Raw genomic sequence first — 24,223 nt, forward strand, 5'->3', positions numbered from 1 at the left:
ATAAAGATCACAAGAATTGTTGAATCTGAACATACTCATTTTTAATATTTTGCATATTACAAGTGGACATACAGAAAGCATGAATTTGTATTTGCTCTCAACTATAAAGCTGCTATTCTAATTCAAGACATCTCATCCCTAATAATAATAGTCATTAAAAACTCTGTCACTTAGTAATTATCTTTCTTCTATTCAGTATTGTGGCTCCAAAAAAAGCCCTTCTAAAGGTTAGGACTTTGGTTTCTTGGCATCAAGTTAAACAGAGGTAGCGCAACAAAAAATGTTTGCGATTTGTCTGCAACTTCATGTTGCAGTACTATTTTAGAATGCCATTTGGTTAGAAGTCGCACGCAATTTCGGCTTGCGACATCCCAAAGGCACTAAAAAAAAATCAAAGTCACTGACATGTCGCAAAATAACTTTGCAATGTTCACGTCGCACGACCAAAGTTGCCATCTAGACCTAGCCAAAAGATTACTTATTTTTTTACTTAAGGATACTGAACTTTCAGGATGAGTTACAAAGTAAAAGCCAATTTGAAGTTGGATAGACAAATGTATGTTTCGACATGATCAACGTATGCGAGACATGGGCCAGATAGAATGAAGAATGCTGGAGAAGAGCTTTATGCCTTTTGTTAAGCATGGCAGAGGAAATGAATAATGAATCTGAATAATGGACCAAAAAGAATGAATTTTTGGTACAATACACTGGCATACATGTATGGTGGCATTTTTGGAAACTATTTCCCTATAGAGCGCTGGGGATTTTCTTTCGTTCTTTTCATTTCATGAAGTGGCGTAAAGAAAGGAATTGTGTCTAACATGCCTCGCCAAATTTATACCACATACACCATTTTGATACATTTGGCTCAATTGGCACAATTTTTACCATCTTGTAAATTCATGCATCCTGCATTCTTGATAAATTGCCCCCAATATTCTATTCACCTAAATGGTGCAAATTTGGTCATACTGCAGGACAATGATATGAAGCCAACTTTTACACTATGCAAGAACTATTTGGCCAGTAACAAATGTGGGAAGAGCTGCAGAATTTGCCCTGAATATCTTCAAAGACTGACAGATAAAACATCTGTAAACTTGTAATTGCTACAATTGAAGTATTCTTGAATGTAAGGGCTGATAAAATTAAATAATAAGTTCTGATATGGAAAATTTACCTATTTATGCCTGGTCAGGTTATTGGTAAAGAATTTTTTCAAAAACAAAGAAATTTCTTAGTGATTTCAATCTTTGGCACCACACTGTTTATATAGTTATGTTGTATAGTTCGGGAGCTTGGTAAAATATGAAACAAACTTCTTGATGCTCACATCAGTAGATTTTTATTTTCTTTATACTGTACATAATCCACACATATACAGTCATTTAGACCATTAGCCAAGTTACATCAGTTTCAGCAACATCAGGAAACGCAATGTTTCGGGGAAGCCAAGCTCAAGGAAGGGTCATTGCTCCCCCGAAACATTGCATGGCCTGCTGTTGCTGAATGAAGAGAACTTAGCTAATGGTCTTAATGACTTTACATATGTGGAATATGTATAAAGAGAATAAAAATATCATGATGTAATAATACAGAAGTCTGTTTCATATTTCACCATGCTCCTGAACTATTAAAGTAATGTTTGGACTTTATATATTTATATTAACATATATCATTAGAAATTATAGATTTATGTGATCTTATCTACATTTACTTTGGAAATGACCCACTAAGTCTTAAAGGGGGGTCCGTGAGTTCTATGTATATTTTTTTATAAGAGCAAGAAAGTTGCTAAAAAACAAACAAAAAACAGTACTCATCTGTGCAATTCCCTGGTGCACCAGCGTCGCCGCTCTGGTGGTCCCTGCCGTTCTTTCTTTACTTCCCAGCAGCAATGACGTGCCGTACATCCACGTGACCGCTGCAGCCAATCACTGACCTGGTAATGCTAGCATGTATGGCACGAGACCATGGAGGCCAGTGATTGGCTGCAGCATTCACGCACATGTGCTGCATTTCATGACTGCAAGAACCACCGGAGGGAGTGGCAACACTGGAGTGGCGGGGTGTTGTACAGCTGACTATTGTTTTTCTTTTTTATTTTATAACCTTTCCTGCACTTAGCAACTTTTTTAAGAATCTAGCACAACCCCTCTCATTGGCGGCCACTCGAGGAGAAATGTAGTATTAAATGCCGCCCAAATACACAGATCTGGTGCAGCAAGAGCTGTTTCTTATTAGCGTCTCTCTGCTCTGGCTATAGTAGAGGTTCCGACTGGAATACCCCCAACTATGACATGATTGTCTTATTAAGACAATCCCTTTATATCTAACTATAAAAGTCTCTGATAACCTTATTTAGTAGGAAAAAGATACAGACCGAAAGTTCCATTTAGGCGTCATGTCCACAACTGTTCATTTGCGTCTGCAATTTAACGTCATTTTTGCGATTAAATTGCTGACCCATTCATTTGGCACACGACAATGGTTTTCACTGATCCGTGCTGGGGCCGCAAATCTGGACTGCAAAAACTCAGGACTCGTTCCGGGTTTTGCGGGTTCACTAAACTGGTGAAATTTTTTGTTTTTTTTGTTTTCGTGGATCTGTGAGTCCTGTTGATAAACGGATGCACAACAAAGATCGTGTGCATTGTACCTTACACTCAGCGTTGCTACACCTAGGTATATACTATATACTAGACAGAAGATAAAAGGCAGACTGATTATATAATGCTAAAGATGTTTTTAGCTTTATTATTTTATTGCCAACTTTCTGTTCCGCTATGTTTTTCAGTCATATATTTGTGTTTGGAGGTCATCATTTTTGTTTCTGTGGCGCAAGTTCCCAGGTACTATCTATTTTCACCTAGCTTTTAGCAAGACTGTGCTCTATATTGTACTCTAGACGAAGCCACATGAAAGAAGCTGCTAAAAGTACCGTGCACATAAAACCTAGTTTTACCTTTTTGCAGAGAAGTTTCTGTTTTCTGTATCTGTATTTAGATTTAGCAACCTGTTTTGTACACTTGTAAGAAGAAAGGAAATCTAAAAATAATCCAAAATAAACAATATCAGGAAATTCGACATTCAGATATAACAGATGTTGGACTTCAACAGCAATAACGTTTCAAAATGACAGGGAAAAACTTCTGAAATTCCCCGTTTCCATGGAAACCCTGTAAAGATGTGGTCTGCTTTATCACATGGCAGAAGTAACGAGCTCAGTAAACAGCAGGGAGACTGTGAGGGTATGACAGGAGTTAGAGGACCATCCCAGACAGCAGGAGTTGTATTTCCAGAGAGGGGAGAATCTGGTGCTCTTCATATTTATATTCCTGCGTAAATGTTTATTTAGTCTGAACCAACAGTTCCATTAAAATGCGAAACATCCCCATCCTTCATATTTCAATATGTGCCTTATACTAGCTACTTGTCTACTTTTAAGAATTGTAACAGGCATGTTTTATTTATGCAAAACGCACCCACATACACAGGCCACCCCCTGATAATAACAGCCAAAGTGCATTTAGAGTGACCTCATTAACAGTGCCAGCGGACTGCCCCCATAAACAATGGAGTTAGCAGATTGTACCACATAAATAGAGCCAACAAACAGTACTTACATAAACAGTGCCTGGGGAATGCCCCCAATAAACAATACTGCCAGCAGAGTGCTTCCTCATCGTCAGTGCCAGCGTAGTGCTCCCCTTCACACTGCCATAGAGGTCAAATATAAAATTACTTCTGCCTGCAGGCACCACAAGGGGGAGCTCACTGCTTACATCTTTGTCAAGCTAGTCAATGGGCGCAATGTAAATATATATTTTCAGAAAATTCTCACAAGTGGGGCTGCCAGTAGGCTTTGCAGGAGACTTGCCTGCTCTGTCAGGAGTCCAGTAGACTGAATATTCTGTTTGTTTACATGCTGGATTCCAGAAGTTTTTGTGCTCATGGCTATTTTCTACCACCTTAAAGGGGCCCGATTGTCTGGCACTGCTTTTTTCCATTCACTCCATTATAGGGGTCGTGAACATCAGCGACATTGCGCCAACATATATTGGCACATGTGGTCAGAAACAGGAGCAATAGGGCAGTGGATAGTGAAGAGGCTGTATGTTAGAGTCAGGAGCGCAACTGATACCCACAATTACCCGCCCCCACTCCCTGTAACAGTGTCTCTGTTGCTTGAGATAGATTAGTCTTGACACCTGGAAGTGGACAGCAAGATAGACAAAAGGGAGACAGCTAGTGGCCGGCACTTTGCAGCTATTTAAACATCATTTTTGGTAAAAAAAAAAAAAAAGATGAAAGTTAATTGCTGTTTTGAAGGTAGTTGCATGGACCATCATATAGGAACGAGTTTGTTGAAGGTGACCATTTAAGGACCATAGCTATGGGGAGGGAAGAGTTGGATATTTGCTTCTGTTCCTGCCACAATTCCGTTGTGGTTTGATGCTGCTATAGCAACCCATAGACTGCAAAATACCTACATTACAACAATGAGAATCAGATTTGACTCTGAGATTGCTCCAATTTGAACCCAATTGAAATTAATTTGATCTTTTCTCATAGAGATGGAGCAGAGTTAAATTTGCCAATGTACAGGGTTGTTTGTCACTTTGCACGACTAATGGTGATCTCACTAGTGGTCAGTGGTCTTCCATAGGACAACAGATACATTCTGAGTTGTCTTGAGGGAATTATCACAATACAGTCTAATGACAAAATCAACTCTGCTATATCTGTATCTGTATAAACTGACCTCATCCTCTCTAGTTTCTTGTACCGCTGCATCTTCTTTGTCTAAACTTTGCCAGTCCAATGACAAGATGTGTCTTTTTTGTGTGCCTATATATGTAAATAAGATCCAGGGGCAGAAACCCCTCAAAACTGTAATAAGCCTCTCTGATTGAACACTAAGAATTTAATTTGAGTTTTTTTTTTACATTGTTACACAACCACCTCTTTTCATTATAGCAGTAACCACTGAATTGATGTTCTTTCGGACATGTACCATGTTGCTTTTATGCATTCATATGCTATCATTGGGCTCAATGTGATTTATAGTACGTCTAAGTTATTATCATGTAGATTTAAAAAAAAAAAAAAACATTCCCTATACACTGACAGGATTGCACATACTTTTATCACTCTGATCTATTGTATTGTCCATATCGCATTATGTCTAAAGCTATCACAATAAAAGGAATGACCTGGAGTGGACTGAACTATGTCCAAGATGATAGGGTCCAACAATGGAGTATCCTTATGAGAAATTGCCTTTCCAAAAATCTTATCAGTGTATATGGACATCATAGAAGGGGTTCTTTGCTCAGAACACCCCCCCATTAGCCAAAGTGGAGAGTCGCTAACAAAGAGTAACTCTCCCTCTCTGGACACCTTGCCAATGCATGTATTACATCAGTGGTCAACAAATTGTCATTCACACTGTACTAGTCAACCATAGTCTGGTGATCAGGTGATCGCCATGACTGGCAGCCAGGAGGAATATAAGGCAACAGAGCCAATGTGCAGAGGTGTCTAAGGCACCCAGAAGCAGAGACAATGCGGCACCAGAGTAGTGGCAAGGGTAAGAGAGGGGGAATTTATGTTCTAGGGGGCAATTGTGACTGTTACTAGCCATCTGGGACTATCAATGTTATGGAACAGCATCTATGGCTATAACTAGTATTAGTGGACACCTGGGCCATCGCTGTGGTTATCACTGTTATTGGGGGTAAATTTTTAGCTGGTGCTGTTATGGGGGTCCAAACTGTGCCACGGGAATACTAGAGCTTACTCAGCCTGAAGTATCACAGTAGTGTTATACCCAAGATGGGTTAATAAAAATCATATTATTTAATTGTACCTGCAAATTGGAATGCTAACCCAATCTGTTATGGGGGATCTCTGGTTATCACTATTATTTGGGTGTTATGTGTCACTATTATGGGGGCATCTGTCACTATCACTGTTATGGGGGACATATGTGGATATCATCTTTATGAGGGCTTCTGTGGCTCTCACTGTTATGGGGTGGCATCTGTGGATATCACTGTTGTGGGGTGCAACTGTGACTGTCACTCTTATGGTGGCATCTGTAACTATCACTATTATGTGGCTTTGGCAGGCTGTAATAAGGGTATCTCTTAACAGAGGCATCTGTGGCTGTCTGTGCCTGGCTTCGTTTGCTAGGTACAAACTGCCGTAGCCTTGTAACCTAGTATTTTGGGCAAGGTTGAGTGGCTTTTTAACTCCCCCCTGGCACCCAGCACCCAGGACATTTTCCTCACCAAACCCCCCCTAGCTATGCCCCAGGGAGCAGGATGTTAGAAAGACATCTGAGGCTGATGCAGGCTGTAAATCCTCTGGGCATCTGTGGTTGTTAAAGGTTAGAAAGGCTCTGAGACTGGCACACCACAATGTTTTTTTCCTTGCTGTTTCTCTTGTAGGGATAGGCCCAGTTCATCGGTGGATGGTAGATCACTTGGCTCCCACTCAAAAAAAATTGCTTAGGTGCTGGAAACATTGGCCCACCCTGTATTACATGGTTGGCCATTCAGGTTAGCAGCTTCAGGGGAAATGTATGGCCAGTTCCCACCATGCAGCTGATCACTGGGAATTGCTGAAACCGAACCAGAAGTGATTAGCTGATCGATGGTCGGTTTTAATTTGATAAGGGATCGTCTTCTTGAGATAAACTTCCAATGTTACATTTGCATTGTAGTCTAAGGCTTCGTTCACATCTACGCTAGGGCTCCGTTACGACGTTCCGTCTGAGCTTTCCGTCGGAACGGAGCCCTGACAGACACAAATGGAAACCATAGCTTTCCGTTTCCATCACCATTGATTTCAATAGTGACGGATCTGGTGCCAATGTTTTCCATTTGTCTCCGTTGTGCAAGGATTTCATCGTTTTGACGGAATCAATAGCGAAGACTACGCTATTGATTCCGTCAAAACGACGGAACCCTTGCACAACAGAGACAAACGGAAACCATTGGCACTGGATCAGTCACCATTGAAATCAATGGTGATGGAAACGGAAACCTTTGGTTTCCGTTTGTGTCAGTCAGCGTCCCATTCCGACGGAAAGCTTGGACGGAACGTCGGAACAGGACCCTGGCGCAGATGTGAACGAAGCCTTAGTAATGTTGTATGTGACTTGACAACTCTTACCTGCAGTAACTCAGCTCTCCTACATCTCCCATCTCAACTACAGTAAAAATACCAAGAGTACATGTGGTTCTATTATACATGTGAACAGCAATACACTTGTGTCTTCCCTCCAAACATCTTAATCTGCTACGTTTTCTCTTCACAGAACGGTAGAGATGCTACTCTTTCTGGCAATGACTCTCTTTCTTAAGTTTGTCTGATGTAACTCTCACTCCAATATAAATATCCCTTTTCTGATTTTCTTTCCTTTGATCTGCATCGCTGACTAGGTAAGACATCTGCTTCTGCAGATCTGCCAAGCTACATCAGGAGAGAGCAGGTTACTGATCAGATCCCTTTAATGTTGCCCTCTCCAGCTTTCTGTCTCATGCATTTGATCTAACTCTCTCTTATGTGATTCTTCTTTTGATTCATTACTCTCCTGGTTTAATTCCTGATTTAATCCTTGTATAATTTATAAAGCACCGACCTATACTGTTGTGCACAATAGAAATTGATTATTTGCATTAAATTCTATGAACTTGGTGTAAAGTTGTTGGTTGAAGAATTGATTTTTAAAGTTACCACTGAACGTGTGACGTCCCACCTTGGGTTGTTTTTTTTCAAGGGGAAACTCTCACCACGGAGTCTTCACGTTATGGGGACTCACAAACAAAACCGTAATCTCTATGGTGTATCACCCCCTGGGAAAATACATTTTATCATTCCTAAATGTGATTGGGCAATAATTAATGAAACTGCTGCCAGAGTTCTGTCACAAATACCTTCCCACTCCTGGAACTCTCTCTAATTTTTCATTCTTGACTTTGACTCTCTACAAGACACTCATATGGCTCGCTGACTGTTTAAACTAGCAGCAGGATGCTCATGTTCACATGCAGCACTGTACACCCACGTTGCTGGCTGCGCCATTCACAGTTTGTTATTTGTTTCTGTGATTTATTGCTGTCCTGCAGTAAATCACAGTAGTGCCATTGATTTAAATATTTCCCTTTGCGCCGTCGCATATATTGTATCAATCATCTTATAGGGAAACTTCCATTTTGCTAAATGAGAAAATATCAGAGAAAACTGAGCACATTCTCATTAGGTTTGCAAGTCAGGAACCCCCCAAACGTCCTTAAAATGCACTAAATTCTTTAGCTAGTGAGATGAGTTACGGTTTACGTGAAATAACTGATTTTAAGAGCTGACAATCTATACAGAAAATTGTCTTTAACCTCCTTCTCACAGCCTATATTAAGCAGAATTTCATCCACTGAGTCATAAACATGTCTCTGCGGTAAGATTACAATTCTTGAGAACATTCTGTAGCCATTATGTCTACACGGGTACAAAACTGTACAACTGAGAACGGAGCTGCATTTATTTTAATGAAGCTGACGTTATATGCATGAAGAGCCCAGAATTAAGCCAGCATCTCTATTAAATGTGTTTCCCTCTTGGCACTTGCTGCAGCTCTCTTCCCCCCATCGCTCACCCCTGCATCTCTTCTTGTCCTCTTGGGCAGGTCAAGATGTGAGGGATATTCTTAAACACTTACGTAGATATTTTTGCACAAAAACTTACAAAGGAAGGAAACCACACGTTCTAGTGAAATGGTCAATGCTGCAGTGAAGCGTGATTAAATTTTTTGATAAGTGGGGGTTATTTAAAGTAAAATTTCATCAAGCAGAATTAGATAGTCCTATATGTTAATATAAGCATCAGATGTAACCCACAATACATTAGATACCCTTGCACACAATAATTGAGCCGTGAGTATCTCTATTTTATTGACTCGAGTAGAGTCCTATGTAAGGGAGTGCCGTGAATTCCTCGGATTAATTACATATTTCGTGAAAGGATACATGACATTTAAATCATGTTACCGAGTGTGTTGCGTCAGGCAATATAACCAATAAAGTCCCGTTTACATGTTTCATTAGCAGTATAGGTAAATGTAACGGCCACCACACATATGCCACCACAATCAAACTTGCGTTCCAAAATGGCAAAATTTGTACGATGAGCGTAATTATGAAAATGTTCATTCGTTGGTGGTTTTAAAAATTGCTAACCCAGGTGATCTTTGAAGCAAGACTCTGCATGCGTTTTAGGGAGGGGGACTAACTAATCACTACAAAATTACAACCAAATCTGATATTTCGGTCTTGGCTAGAGACTGTATGATTGATTGTATGAGGCTTACAGGCTTGATGGGGTATACATTTCTCTATAAAGAGTGACCCAGGAATTGATGTAGTATTAAATTAAAAGCCAACAGAGTTTTATTTGAAACATTTGAAAGCCAAAGCCTTGATAGAGAGGATCTAATATTGATTTCCCTACTTGATAACATGAATACAGCACAAAGAGGAATTGAGATCTGACACAAATTACAAAGACTTATTAATTTACTTTGATATAATCAGATTTAAAAGAATTCCCCTGTATTTTAAATGATAGAATATATTTCACTGCATACAATTACTAATATATGTAACCATTCGGGAATTTGTGGTTTAGGGACAAACCTGATATTTACCCTGAAACCCAACAGGGAGTCATGGACTTTCATGAGGGGAACCCTTTGGTCCCAGACTCCCAGCTAGCTCTGTAGCAAATACTTAGGAACCAAACACTTAGGAAAGAACTGCACAAAAAAACTAGAATGATAGACCAGAGTCATCATCAGGAATTTAGCCAAGTCTCAAAACCAAAAAGTAGACCCATAATGGCACGAACAGCATTAGAACTTGAAGATGAAGCGAAACATTATACTAGATGGCAAGCAGCAGAACATATCAGACCTGGAGAAACAATCAGGATCAGAACCAAGGCACAAACAAGAGGTCAAAAACAGGGGCAGCCAAGCAAACAAACATGACAAGCCATAAACAATGTAAGAACTACTGGCAGGAGATAGGACTCATGAGCCTTTACAGAAAAAACAGAATTATGCAACATATTGCTCAGGAACCAGTGAAGATGCAGAAGATCATTAGTCAAAGCAACAGGGCTTCCCATCACACAGCTAAGGCTTCTTTCACATCTGCGCAAAGGTCCCGTTCCGACGTTCCGTCTGAGCTTTCCGTCGGAACGGGACCGTGACTGACACAAACGGAAACCAAACACATTCTAGTAATTAACACAAACGCTATTGTGATATCATTATAATGGAGTACAGATTAGAAATAAAGAAACTTTTTTTTACATTGTGACAATAGAACACAGCCTAGAAATAAACACATCATCACAAAAAAAATAAATGAAGATCACAACTTGGGAATAAACACAAACACTATTGTGACATTATTATAATAAAGTACAGCCTAGTAATAAAGACACAGACTATTGTAACATCATAAAAATACAATACAGTTTATAAATAAAGACACAGCCTATTGTGACATCATCACAATAAAATATGACCTAGGAAAAAACAAAAAACTGTATTGTGACATCAAAATAATAAATTACGACCAGTGATTAAAGTCATAGACACAAACACTTTTATGAAATAATTATACTAGAGAGAAAGGGGATTCCCAAAAGCCAGCCCTCTACATTGCAACCAATTAGAAGCTAATCAGGATCAGAACCAGAGCACAATCAGGAGGTCAAAAGCAGCAGCACTCAGAGCAGACAAGCAAATTATAAACCATGAACACAGTAGCAACTTGCAGGGTACAGAATCCAGGATACAGGGCTCAAGAGCCTTAGAAGAGAACAAATACTAATGCACCTTATTGTACAGGAACCAGTGAAGCTGCAGAAGATCATTGGCCAGTCCATCAGGGCTACCAACAACACAGTTCATAAATTAAGACACAAGCCATTGTGAAATACCTACAATAGAACACAACCTAGAAACAAGTAAAAATCTCTTTTATGACATCATCATCATCGTAGAATATAGGCTAGTAATAAACACAAGCACTATTTTGACATAATCAAAATAGAACACAGCCTAGAAATAAATATAAACAATATTGTAGCAATATTGTCACGTTCTTGCCCATCCGCATTCCAGTGAGTCTTGTGGGTGCTGGGAAAGGTAGGGCAGACTACGTATTTAAATTACTGTTACACTGGCCTCAGTGACAGTTATAAGGTTCTATACTCTATTTAGGCATTTTTTTCCAGTGCTTCCCTATTGTGATATTCCATTGTTTGACTTTATTTGTATGACTCCTTTTCGCTTCACCCTTATGTACTGCACACCAGCCCCTGCTAAATCACTTTACTAAACCCTTACTCATCGGACTACCCTCCTGACTACCGCTACTTTACCGAATACACCTTTAAAAACGTATTTTTTTTTATACATATAAAAAAGATATCTATCAATGTGATTGGTGCAAGTTTTAATTACTTTTTATTTAAAATGATTTTTACTTTTTGAGATACAGCTGCAGTGTATACTGTATACATGACAGCTGTATCTAGCGCTGAGACTTGAATCCATTAGGTCACCTATTATCGATCACATCTAAGTTATGAACTTAGATGTGATCGGTAACAGCATGATCATGCAGCACCCGCTGACACTGAATCCGTCAGTCCCGCTGACCTAACGGATACAGGATTCAGTGCTATATACAGCTGCTCTGTATACAGGATACAAAGCAGCAGTATCTCAAAAATTATAAATATTTTTTAATAAAAAGTAATTAGAAAGTTGCACCAATCACACTGAACCCCCCTTGCAGTATAATAACTACTGAGAGTTTTATGGGGGGGGGGGTTATACTGCAAGGGGGTACTGACTCTGACTGCTGGGGGGGAGCTATACTGCACTCAGCTTCCGAACCACAATAATTTAAGTGATCAGGGGGTTGTCTGGGCATCTTACTGACAGCCGAGGGCTCTATGGGGCTGAATAATCCGCCCCAAAGAGCCCTCACTAATTACTATACTGCAAGGTGGGTATCTGGGCGTCTAACTGACTGCTAAAGGCTCTAAGGGGGGCGGATTCCCCTCAGAGCCCTCAGCAGTCAGTCAGACGCTCAGACCCTGCTAAACTTGCAGTATGGTAGCTAGTGTGGGCTCTATGGGGAAGATTATTTCCCCCTATAGAGCCCTCGGCTGTCAGTAAGATGCTCAGACCGCCCCTTGTAGAATCCCCCGCCCTTCAGCATCGGCCGATCACTTTTAAATTAGTGGGGGCAGGTTTATGGGGAAGGATTATACTGCGATCAGCTTCCTGCCCCAACTAATTTAAAAGGGGTCGGCCAACGCTGGGGGGGGAGTATACTGCAAGGGGGGGCCTGGGCATTTTACTGACAGCTGAGGGCTCTATAGGGGGAACAATCCCCTCCATAGAGCCCTCACTAGTTACTATACTGCAAGGTTAGTGGGGTCTGAGCATCTGACTGACTGCTCTAAAGGGGAGGCAGAATCCCCCCTATAGAGCCCTCTGCAGTAAGTCAGACTGCCCCCCGTACCCTCTTATCCTTCCATTATATTGACGTGAGGGCTCTATGGGGTGGATTATTCCCCCCCACCATAGAGCCCTTGGCTGTCAGTAAAATGCCCAGAACCCCCTTGCAGTATACTCCCGGGTCCCGGTCCCCAAGCTTCGGCTGACCGGCCCCTTTTAAATCAGTGAAGCCAGGTGTAATGACCGGGGGTAGGGAAACGGACAAGTGAGCCCTAATCTACCCGCCACTCTGTCCCTGCCTACTTGCAACGACCCGCCCTAGGCGACGGGGTACAACTGGGCGGCGGTCCCTGCACTCAGTAAGTGCACGACAAACACGACAAACATACAAGGGAATACAAGCAAGGGAAAGGGGCAGTTGCCCACGGCAACACCGTGAGCAACCAGAGTGGTGAACGAGCCGAGTCAAGCCAGGAGTGTGCGAGGTACCAAACGAAGAGCAGAAGAGTAGTCAGTAAGCCAGGGTCTGTATGGAGCAGGAACAAAATAGAAGGAGCTGTAGCTGGGCCAGGAAACCACACGAAAAAGAATAACAAGCAAGGAGGAACAGGAACTGCAGGTATAAATAGACAGAGGGCGGGAGCTAGCTGAGTCTGGCCAGGCTGCGATAGGCTCTCCCACTCCTAAGCCTGCCAGCCTGAGTGGTGGAAGCTGGAGTCAGTCTCAGGGATGTAGATTCAGGTGCTGACTGATTAATTAAGGGAGTTAACCCCGAAGCTGTGCCTGGTAGATCCTTTACACCAGGAGCGTGAGTGCTGTAAGGGGCGCTCAGTTTTTAATACAGGCCACCGCTCACCTCGTGCGTCTCGTCACTCCTCTTCTTGCTTGAGGAGAGAGCACTCGACCGCTCCTCCTGCAGACCTGCTCCTCTCTGGAGGCACGTGCTGCGTACAGCGTCAGAGAGGAGGGGGAGTGTTCTTACAGACGTGCCCATCATGCGGCAAGTCTGATAAGTAATATAAGGCATGCCCCCTTCCCCCGGTCCTGTCCGTCCCTGGCTCAAAATGCCGGCCCCCCATTTCAGGAATTTTGAGGCAGAATTTGACCTGCATGAACTTTTTTGCCACGGTTATTGCAGTTTTTCGATGCATTTTTCGGCCGTGAACAGGAAGCGCCATGGGCAAAAAAGCGCTTTCTCTGACGCTTCTTCTACCGCGAGCTTTTAAAAGATGCCATGGAAAAAAATGCCTCTGCCTTCCATTAAAATCAATGGGAGGCGGTTTCGGACGTTTTTTGCCGCTGATTCATGCACAATTTCCGCGTCATAATCAGTGTAAAACAACTCTTCATGAACTGGGCCTCAGAGTGGATTCAGATGCTGTGGAATTGCAGCAAAATTCCAGTGCAGATTTCAGTACAATACATGTGTCTGGGGTATCCAAAATAAAGGACATGTCACAACAATGTGAAATTAAATTTTCAGCTTTGGTAAGTACAGAGGTCATATCATCAATCTCTGCGTATAACACGTGTGTTGTGGTGGTTTTGTCACTTTGGTCAGATGTTCAGTGGGAATGAATTCCCATTGCATTAGTTGTTACAGTTTTTCAATGGTTTTAGATGTACAAAATGTAATTTATAAATTAACATTTAAGGGCTCATTCACACGAGCGTGATGCTCGTCCATCTGCTGTGCATTGAAACAACGCACAGCAAACGGATCCATTGATTTCAATGGGGCTATTCACACATGCGTGAGGAAAATCTGTCACGCTCGTGTAAATGTAGCCTAAGTATCATTTTCAATTTTTCTCAAATATGTTATCTCCGTATAGCTACATCAGATATAAGAATTTAAGTATAAGAATTTTGCTCCGGTTAACCCCTTCCCGACATCCGCCGTATATATAAAGCACGTCGGGTGGTGGATTATGGAGTCGGCTCACGGTCTGGAGCCCGCTCCATAGGACGAGCGTGTCGGCTGTGTGTTACAGCCGACACTTCCACATAACGAGCATTTAAATGACGAAAACAGGGGGCGACCCCCTGTAACGTTCCAACGCGCCCTCGTGGCGAGATCGAGGGGTGCCGTTAGGTTGGTGTGGCAGCCTTGGGGCCTGATGAAGGACCCCCGGGTCCACTATCTTTGCACTCCTATGAAGCCCTAAGGAAGGAGACTGTCAGAATCACTATATACTGCAATACATTAGTATTGCAGTATATCGTGCAAGTTGGATCGCTCGTTCAAGCCACATAGGGGGACAAGTACAAAAAGTAAAAACAGTAAAATAAAGTTTTTTCTAATAAATAAAAAAAAAAAAATTAAAAGTTCAAATAACCCCCTTTTTCCCATTTTCCCTCAAGCACAATGTAAAAAAATTTCAAATGAACATAACTGGTATCGACGCGTCTGTAAAAGTCTGAACTATTACAATATATCATTATTTAGTCCGCATGGTGAACGCCTTAAAAACGTCAGAATTGCTGTTTTGTCGTCACTTCATCTCCCACAAAAAATGAAATAAAAAGTCTCATGTAAACCAAAATGGTACCAATAGAAACTACAGCTTGCCTTGCAAAAAATAAGCCCTCATTCCACTAAATCGACAGAAAAATAAAAACGTTATGGCTCTCAGAATGTGGTGACAAAACTCAAATTTTATTTTTAACAATCAGTTTTTTCCTTGTAAAAGTAGTAAAACATGAAAAAAAACATATAAATTTGGCATCACTGTAATCGTATTGACCCCAGAATAAAGTTAATATGCAGTTTTTACCGCACAGTGAACGCCGTAAAAACAAAACCACCCAAAATATTGAGGAATTGCTGTTTTTTTTTCTTTTCCACCCCACAAATATTTTTTTTCCCAGTTTCCCACTACAGTATATGGTACAATAAATGGTGCTGTGCAAATCTACAACTCGTCCCACAAAAAACAAGCCCTCATACGGCAACATTGAAGGAAAAATAAAAAAGTTACGTCTTTTAGAATGTGGGGAGGAAAAAACGAAAGTAAATATCCTAAAAATGCTGCGGCGAGAAGGGGTTAATAGATAGCGAAAACTGAGCGTTTATTTTATCTTGCCCTTGATGAATATTTTGAAATACTCATGAAAGTAGATGAAAACGTAAGTTATTTTGTGTCGCAAAGTTATTTGAATAAGGTTAAGTTTCTCAAAAAGTATATTTATAAAGGTTTTCCTGCTATATTACCAGGAGCACATCATTATTGGCCTGCAAGGAAACGTAAAGTTTATGGGTAGGAACACACACTGCATGTTCAGGGAGGATATGCTGCGTCATGCTGCATAGCGTATCCGCCGTGAACACCGCAGGGAATGCCGTTCGATAATCCGTACTGCGGTGTGGTGTGTTTATTTGGGTGGAATTTCTGCTGCGGAAAGCAGCACCGGAAAAAAACAAAAATAAACATTCATACTTATCTCCTCCCTCTCTTCTGTGCCTGGACCGGCCTCCTGGGATGACAATGCAGGCCATGTGACCGCTGTATTCTGTGATTGGCTGCAGCGATCACATGTGATGAAACATCATCCCAGGAAGCCGGACTGGAGAAGAAGCAGGGAACTCTGGGTAAGTATAACTTTTTTGGCGCAAAATCGCTTTTATTCTGCCACAATTGTCGCAACACACACTACTTTTTTTCCGGGTTCATGCACCCCATTGAATTCAATGGGGAAAACTTGCAACAGAGGAGCAGCGATTCCTCAGCATTAATTGACATGCTGCGGCTGAAGAAACCGCACCGCATGTCAATTTATATGCGTTTTTTCAGCGGCTTTTTTTCCGCTATGTGGGGACGAGATTTGTTGAAATCTCATCCACACTGCTGCTACTGTAATAGGCTGCAGATTTTCCGCAATGAATCCGTTGCGGAAAATCCGCAGTGTTCCCACCCTATGGGTGCTCAGGAGATAGTCAGGAATCATTTGTTGCTTTCTATGATTATTGTAGTTTGCATATTCCATGTCTACTTTAGCTGAATACTATATTTTGAGTGTATATACTAAAACCAAATGATCACATCCAGTATTTCATTTGTCAGTACTCCTATATTTAACAAATACACCTACATAAGGGAATATACTAAGCGTGAGAACACACAGCGTGGCAGCAGCTGGCGACCAGAATGACTCCAACATGGCCGAGCAATGTAGCCGGTAAAACTATTATTACCTGCAAAATCCTGCGCCCATTCGCCACCGAATTTGGTGTAGATTCGGCCGCCTTAGGCTGCCACTCTTTGATTCTGCTGCCTTAGGCTGCCACGCTATGTTTTAAAAATATATTCTCACCCTAATACATCTCATAATATCAATAACTTCATCTTTATTAACTAATTAAGAAATAAAGAAGCAAGACTAAATAGCTATAGCAATAAATATCAAAATTCACAAAAGAAAACGGGATATTAATGTATAATTGTTAAATAAATAAATAAATCAATACAAAAATAATAATAGAGGTACCAACACTTCAACTCATAGTATTTTATGAATATACAGTACACGTTACACCCAATGTTAATCGCGCGCTGACACACATTAGGGTGTATTCACACTGTGCCATTTTGCTGCCTTTTTTAGCCAAGTGGTTGAAAACCGCACTGAAAAAACATATGCATTTTTAACGCGATTTGACGCGGTTTCCATGCTAACTGCAAAACCGTACTGTGTGCATACACCCTAAGGGCTCATTCAGACAAACGTATAAATTGTCCATATAAAGTACGTCTTTTTAACGGCCGTCACACGACTGCATCAGGGCGAGATGAGCTTCTCATCTCAGCCGGCGGCCTGCTGCCTCTCTGAGGGGTGGCGGCGCCACTGTCACCCCCTCCTGCACTAATTGTACCTGCGTCTATAGGACACAGATACAAGGGGGATTGCTGTGTGACAGTATATACAAGGGGGCTGTATAGCATTATGTACAGGGGGCTGTGTGACGCTATCTACAGGGGTCTGTGTGTTGCTAGCTACAGGGGGCTGTGTGTGACGCTATCTACAGGGGGCTGTGTGGCACTTTTTACAGGGGGGCTGTGTGGCACTATCTGCGGGGGGGCTTTATGTGTCAGTATCTACATGGAGGGGGCTTGATGCTATCTACAGGGGGTCTGTGTGGCACTATCTACAGGGAGGGGTCGTGACGCTATCTACATAGGGTCGGTTTGGCGCTATTTACAGGAGTCTGTGTGGCGCTATCGATAGGGACAGTGGTGTAATGAGGAGTTATTTTATTGATGCCTATAATTAGTGTTTATAACTGTCCATGTTACTGGTTAACTTGTAATATTATAGTATTTAAAAACATAATTAAAACGAATTTAAAATTACGTTTTCTTATTCTCTTATTTAGTACACTATATTAGCGTTTACTGGGGTTATTACTTTTGGTCATCAGATTGCCCACCTTTGATGGAGACTTTCCCTGCTTCCTAACTGCGCCGCTGAGGAATTGCCAAGACATAGAGGGAACATTGATTGGAACAGGTTCAAAGTAAGCAAATGAAGAGACAGGTACACATGGTATGTCACATGGAGAAAACAAGTCAAATATAACAAAAACATTCAAAACTTGCAACCTACATATAAATCGTAATCGTAAGAAGATTTAGTACTCGTATACTGAAATCAAGTCAATTCACATTGTTCATAAGTATGGGTATGTCACAGTGCAATTACAATAAGAATTGTCCAGATTCACATCATGGAGTCTTCCAGTAATTGGTTGTAAATTGGATCCAGTCGTTCCAATCAGAGAGACATTTGGAAGTGTTACCCATCCTAATTGCTATTTGTCTTTCCATATTAAAGTTATACTGTACTTTAGTTATTATTTCTGAAATAGTTGGAATTACTCCACTCTTCCAGTTACGAGCCACTGCGGATCTAGTTACAATGAGCAGATGGGAGACAACCATTAGGTCAGCCCTAGGTAAGTCCTCCAAAGTTAAGGATTGAAGAGCCACTGCTGGACCCCAAGGGAAGGGGATTTGTAATATACTGCCCAATAAGATCTTAATTTGTTCCGAAGCATCCCGAATCACAACACAGTTCCACCATACATGTAATAGAGAGCCAATTTCTGCATGGCATCTCCAACACATATTAGAAGCTCCTGGGTAAATCCTGGATTGTACGGCATATAATACCAACGATAGAGCAGTTTCCTAGCGTCTTCCAAGTGGTTAATACACCTAGAGGTCTTTTTTAGAGATGGAGAAGACAAACTGCCAGTGCTCCGAAGCGAATATACTTTTGAGATGTGCTTCTCATCTAAGGATAATGGTAATGGGTCATTCGACCGAAGGTCTATCATAGCTTGATATGCCTTAGAAATACCCTTGGTCATAGTATGGGAGTTTGAGAAAAATTTCTCATATGGGGTGTCAGGTGGCTCGGGATCAAAACTTAAGGATTGCACTAAATGGCGTATTTGTAGGTGCAAATAGAAGTCTGTGTTCGGTACCTCAAATAAATTGTGAATGTGCTCAAAAGAGGACAGATAATTTCCACAATTTATATCCTACAAAGTATGTATCCCCAGTGACACCCAGGAACGAAAGTCAGTGTTCGGGATCATTAGTTGCAATGCCAAAATGGAAATTTTGGTGAATTTCAGGGGAAGCAAGGGGAAGCGAGTGAGAGTTTATCTTCTCCACAGGGCAACACTGGAAGAGATTGTACCACTCATATTAACAGGTGTTGTAGATGATAGAGCCTGGCACCATAAAAAGTTACATAGAGATGGTTGTGATAGCAAAGATGCTTCTATCCCTATCCACTGTGTAGAGGTGTCATTTACCCACCAGCTCTTCAGCTGGACTAGAGGGGCTGCTCTGTAGTAGGTAAGAAAGCAAGGACAACCCAAACCCCCAAGGTGAGGAGGCAGGTACAAAATGTTCGTCGATATCCTAGCTCTCTGGTGACTTCAAATAAAGGACATGCGTAAACTTTGAAGCCGTTTAATATAGGAAAGTGGGACTGAGATAGGGAGGTTGCGGAAGTAATATAGAATTTTAGGCATGTCAGCATCCTGTCAGTAGATATCCTACCTATCCATGAAACTGGGAATTTAGAGTATAGTTTTATATCATTCTGAATTTTAAAGAATAGTACATTGTAGCTAGAGGCAAGTAAGCGACTGGGTGGGTAAGCAAGGTGTATAGCCAGGTATGGAAAACTCTCATCCACTCATTGAAATGGGAAATCAGATTGGAAGAGTGTCTTTACCGTAGGTGAAATCACTAGATCTAAAATAAGGCTCTTAGTAGAGTTATATTATAGTAACTGATCGCACTAAAGGTTTCTATGAGACCCTTAACTGCAGCAAGAGAATGTTCTGGGGATGATAGACAAATGATAACATCATCGGCGAATAAGCCGATGCGGTGATCACTGTCTCCTAACTGGATATCCTTAATATCAGAACATTTACGAATTGTCCATGACTAGTGCAAATATGATGGGGAATAGAGGACACCCCTGGCGTGTGCCATTAGTAATGGACAGTAGCCTTTTAGGGATTATAAAGTGACTACTTCAATACTGGCCACAAGTGGGCAAGACCTTAAAGAATATGTACTTTTAAATTGACTTGTATACAGATTCTATGTATCCTGTAGACATCGAAGCTGTATCGTTCACTCTCAGTCGATTCCGTCAGTTCATCCAAACTGATGGCTCAGCTAAAAGCCAGTCCTGCATGTCTCTGATACACAGGATCCAGCAAATATCGATCACATCTGTTTAGTTCACACTAGCGTTAGTATACGTTTACTTCTCTTCCGCCAGAGGAAAAGAGGATCGAAAGATTACACTGAGGGATTATTCAGACGAATGTATAATACGTCCGTGCTGCGCGCATGATTTTCATGTGCGTTGCACGAACCTATATTAGTCAATGGGGCCGTTCAGACTGTCCGTGATTTTCACGCAGCGTATGTCCGCTGCGTAAAACTCACATGTCCTATATTTGCCCGTTTTTCGCGCATCACGCACCCATTGAAGTCAATGGGTGCGTGAAAACAACTCGCAAGGCACACGGATGCACTTCCGTGAGCCGTGTGTGATGCGTGCTACAGTAGTCAAAACTATGAATGAAAACAGAAAAGCACCATGTGCTTTTCTATTTACAAACATAAAAACAGAGTGTCATAATGATGGCGGCTGCGCAAAAATCACGCAGCCACGCATCATATGCTGCTGACAAACTGAGCTTTTATGGACTATTTGCGCACGCAAAAAAACACGGCGTTTTGCGCAAAACGCACATGCTCGTGCGAATCCGGCCAGAGATACATTTTTTTTTTGATGGAAGCAAAAGTGTAGTCTGCAGAACTTTTGTTTCCATGAAAAAAAAAGGAAACCTAGTGAACGGAGACAAGCGGAAAGCAACTGTAATGTCGAGGTAGGGAGACAGACAGGTGAGCCCTAATCTACCCGCCACTCAGTCCCAGCCTACTTGCACGGCCCTTCCTAGGCGACGGCGTACAACTGGGCGACGGTCCCTACGCTCAATAAGTGCACGACAGACAAACAAACGAGGGTACACAGAAGCTAAGGGAAATGGGGCAGTTGCCCACGGCAACACCATGAGCAACAAGAGTAGTGAATGAGCCGAGTCAAACCAGGAGTGTACGAGGTACCAAACGCAGAGCAGGAGAGTAGTCTGTATGGCCAGGGTCAAATTGAAGCAGAGGTCAATAGTACAAGCAGGAACAGCAGAGCCAGGAAACCAGACAGAATCACAGGCAAAGGAAAAGCAGGAAATTAAGGTATTACTAGACCGAGGGTGGGAGCTAGCTCCATCGGGCCAGGCTGTGATAGGTTCTCCCACTCCTCAGCCTACCAGCCTGAGTGGTAGCAGATCGAGTCAGTCTATCAGACCTAGGAGCAGATGCAGACTGATTAATCACGGGCGTCGACACAGAAGCTGTGTCTGGTAAATCCTTTACAGCAACTGAAACAAAAGAATTCCTATTGAAATCAATGGTAATTCTAACGGAACCGTTGCTTTCCGTTTAATGTTTCAATCCTCTCTTCCTCATATGGAAGAGAGGTAAACGTATACTAACGCTAATGTGAACTTAGCCTAAGTTCTTCCTTTATATTTTGAAAACACTTCTGGCCTTGGCTCAAATCTGCATCAAAATCTGCAACGAGTCGTGATGTAGCCTAAAAATGTATATGCAGGGTATACCCAGGTTTTGCCCCCAGCGTAGTCTCCTATAGCAACCACTGACATCTTGCAAATGGTGTTTCTGAAGCGAGTTACCAGAATCGATAAACAGATGCATGTCGGGGAAAGCAGTGATCCAAAAGTCAGGAAACTGTCTGGGTCAAATCCAAAACAGCAAACAACAAACCCTTTCACAAATGGACAGGATGCAAATAACCTTGTTGCTCAGGCAAGGTGCGGCAGTTCTGAGCAGGCTTACATCAGTGGTGTAACTAGGAAAGACTGGGCCCTATAGCAAACTTACAGACTCACAGGCAGAGTGCTAGTAGTGCTCTGCCCGAGACTTCGGCTCTGGGGTTGCACCTGACATCACTGTCCTTATAAGGACAGTGAAGTCAGGGGCAAGCCCATAACCAGAGTTCCGGACAGAGCACTAGAAGCGGCTCTGCTCTGGGACTCCGTCTCTGGGGAAGCCCCTGACATCACTGTCCATATATGGACAGTGATTTCAGGAGCAGAATAGTGTCCAAGGCAGAATGCTAGTAGCGCTCTGCCTGGGACTTTGGCTCGGCATTGCCCCTGACATCACTATCCATATATGGATAGTGACGTCAGGGGCTACTCCTGAAGTGGAATCCTGTGCGGCATTACCTGGGAGAGGGGCTGTGCGGCATTACCTGGGAGGAGGGTCTGTGTGGCACTACAAGGAAGGGAGGCTGTGTGCCACTACCTGGAAGGGGGGCTGTGAGGCAATATCTAGAGTGGGCACTAAATTTATGGGGGTACAAACTGGGGACCTAACGTCTTTATGGGGGCATAAACAGGGCCTAACCTCTATATAGGGGCACAAAATGACGTTTTCTGCCATTTTACTGCAGCCATGAGTTCCCCACAAAGGGGCCGACATACTCTGTCTCGCCCAAGGGTCCACATAAACCTGAAGCTGGCCCTGCCTGCTCCATAGCGAGATGTCTATGCTATATGTGTCTATGTGTAGCCACCCAGTGGTTGTGATGTGAGTTACAGGCTGTCAAGGGTTATGCTAACATGTCTCTATATTGTACTGAATTTGTTTCATGAGAAATTGGAGTGCTTAACCAAATTCAAGCAATTGTAACGGTGAACACATCTGCAAAGGAGCTGTTAGAAAGACCATTTTCCAACTTTTGAGGGTAGCTGCTTTGCATAATTGTTAACTCAATCATGGGCCAAAATATTTTAGACTGAAATTTGTAATGGGTATGTCGACCGATACCCGCCCTCCAGTGATTTATCCAGTTTCTAAATCATAGGTGATCGATATATATATATATATCGCTGAGAGAAAATATGACACAAAAGACCATGCTTGTATGCTCAAAATCCTTCTCTGATCTTTATTGATCCAAACAAGTATATAAGTATGATGACAGAACAGGTTTAGGCTTTTATTTCAGGCAATCATCTACAATATGATAATGACTCTGATTCAGCCAATGAGAATATTTCAATGCATTATAATGATTCTTCACCCTTCAAGGTCCAACCAGATGGCCTGTCCCTTGTTACATGGGGGAGACACACACAACTTAATGTGTCTCTACTTCTTATCTCACTAGAGAATGGACACTGCAGATAAGATGGCACAACATTAAAGGGAATGTGTTGCCAGAAAAACATGTTTTTTTAAAAAAAATTAAACATTTAGTGTGTGGGTGATTAAACATTGTTCAAATTTTTTTTATTTTTTTGCACGAGTCCATGTAATATTATAAATTATTTCTAATTTATAATACTACCCATTTTTGGTCACTAGATGGAGCTGTTCCCAAAATTGCAGCATTGCAACATTGGGTTAAAAGCCCTCGCTCTAGTGAGCTCTCAGCATCCCCCCCTCCTTTATCCTGGCTAGTGCCGGGATAAACGAGGGGTTTGAAAGGTTTAACCTCCTACACTGTGTGTCGCCATTTTTTGAGGTAACCCACAGTGTAGTAGGTTTACATACAGTAGTAAACACACACAAACACTAACATACATTGAAATCTCTTACCTGCTCCTGCCGCCGCGGCTCCCTCCGGCCCGTCCGCTCCCTTTGCTGCCGCTGTTCCATGTGCACAAGTCCGGAAGCCGCGACCGGAAGTAGTAATATTACTGTCCGGCCGCGACTTCCGGTCCACAGGAAAATGGCGCCGGACGGCGCCAATTTCGAATAGGACTGTGTGGGAGCGGCGCATGCGCAGTTCCCACACAGACGCCGTACACGGCAGTCAATGGGACGGGAGCCGTTCGCAGTCCCTATGGGACTGTGGCTGCCGTGTTCCATGTCTGTGTGTGTCGTTAATCGACACACACAGAAATGGAACAAAAAATGGCAGCCCCCATAGGGAAGAAAAAGTGTAAAAATAAGAAACAGTAAAACACAAACACACAAATGAAAATAAACGTTTTTATTAAAGCACTAACATCTTTAACATATAAAAAAATTATTTGTGATG

Source organism: Rhinoderma darwinii, chromosome 10, assembly GCF_050947455.1.
Source record: "Rhinoderma darwinii isolate aRhiDar2 chromosome 10, aRhiDar2.hap1, whole genome shotgun sequence".
In the NCBI taxonomy this organism is placed as follows: Eukaryota; Metazoa; Chordata; class Amphibia; order Anura; family Rhinodermatidae; genus Rhinoderma; species Rhinoderma darwinii.